Source organism: Frankliniella occidentalis, unplaced genomic scaffold (assembly GCF_000697945.3).
Source record: "Frankliniella occidentalis isolate FOCC.00 unplaced genomic scaffold, Focc_3.1 Scaffold3661, whole genome shotgun sequence".
Taxonomy (NCBI): domain Eukaryota; kingdom Metazoa; phylum Arthropoda; class Insecta; order Thysanoptera; family Thripidae; genus Frankliniella; species Frankliniella occidentalis.
This window is the reverse complement of record NW_026270716.1, coordinates 2,944-4,256: the sequence shown is the minus strand read 5'-3', so window position 1 is coordinate 4,256 and position 1,313 is coordinate 2,944.

The following is a 1,313-nucleotide window of genomic DNA, read 5'->3' as shown; positions in this document are numbered from 1 at the left end:
GGGGGTCGGCCAGGTGAGCCGGAGCGGCTGCGGTGTATCGGGGCGCTCCGTGTGTGAGATGAGACGGAGCGCTCAGTGCTGTAGGAGCAGATGGGCCTGCAGACGGCCTGCACTGGCTTCACTATACCGCACGCCTCAGTCAGACCGCCTCAACGCGTCCCAAAGTCAGGCAGAGGGGCACTACTGGAGGACTGGGTGACATGGCGTATGGCGTGTGTTCGCGCGCGTGTGTTGGCGGCCGGAACGCCCAGAAAGTAAACCCGTTTCTCTCTGATAAATTACGGGGTCTCGAGGCTCGTCGCCTGCGAGACTCGGGGTAGGCCACCCCGCAGTACACGCATGCGCCGCAAGCAGAATGTTGCCTGTCTATCAGGCGCTGTCAGAGCTTGCACCGGCTGAACGTTGGCAGGTGGCAGTTTCGCAACGGCAAATGAAGGACACATGCTTTCTGAAATGATTCGTATGCAGATTGGTGACTTTGGGTGCTTTGGGGACCGGCGCGGTATGGCGTGTGGCGTGATTGTGGCTCTGTCCCGACCCGTTTCCGTTCTCACGCGGCTCGACGGCTCGCAGGTGTGGCGGAAAAGAGCGCCGCAATTCGCCTTTGCGCTCGCGAATCAAGAGTGAAATTGTAATAGTCTAATAAAATATTCATCGGTCGCGGTGGACGGATGTGCCTTTTTACTGCTGCGCCACGTCATGGTGCCGTGATTCTGCATACTTCGCGTGTTCTCTCTGAATGTACTTCAACCGTTGCAGCGCGAGCATTTTGTTTTACTGCACTAAGAATCAGAGCTCGCTCCACGCCTCCGGGAAAGCTCCAAACCAAGGTGTTCCAAACAAACTGAGCCAAACGGTGGCAGCCCGGAAGGACCACAAGATACAAGAATAGTCGGTAACGTTTAATATTGCCCTCTTGAGCAAACATGTGTACAAGATTTCAAACAACTCGGTCTCGACGTTGAACGTTGAACAGGGCAGGTCGCTGTGGCGGAGACCGCTTCTTTTGGAATCGTGAACCATGAAATGAAAAGAGTGGCCAGGCCAACTGCTTTCATCATTCTTTTCTCATTTTTCAGTCCCGTGCTCGAAGAGCTTTGCCTAGCGCCCCCACTGATTTCACCTGATTGACCACAAAGGGCGGATGTACCCCCGGCATTGTTCGGTCGTTGGCGCCGCCTCCTTCACATTCTGTCCCTGTTTGGAATGCTCCCTCTCGGAGCCCCAGGCCGGCGGAAACGCCTCTTGCAAAACCAAGAGGTGGTCAAAGGGCGCCACCGCGGGGACGGGGGGCGGAGGGAGGCGGGGGCGGG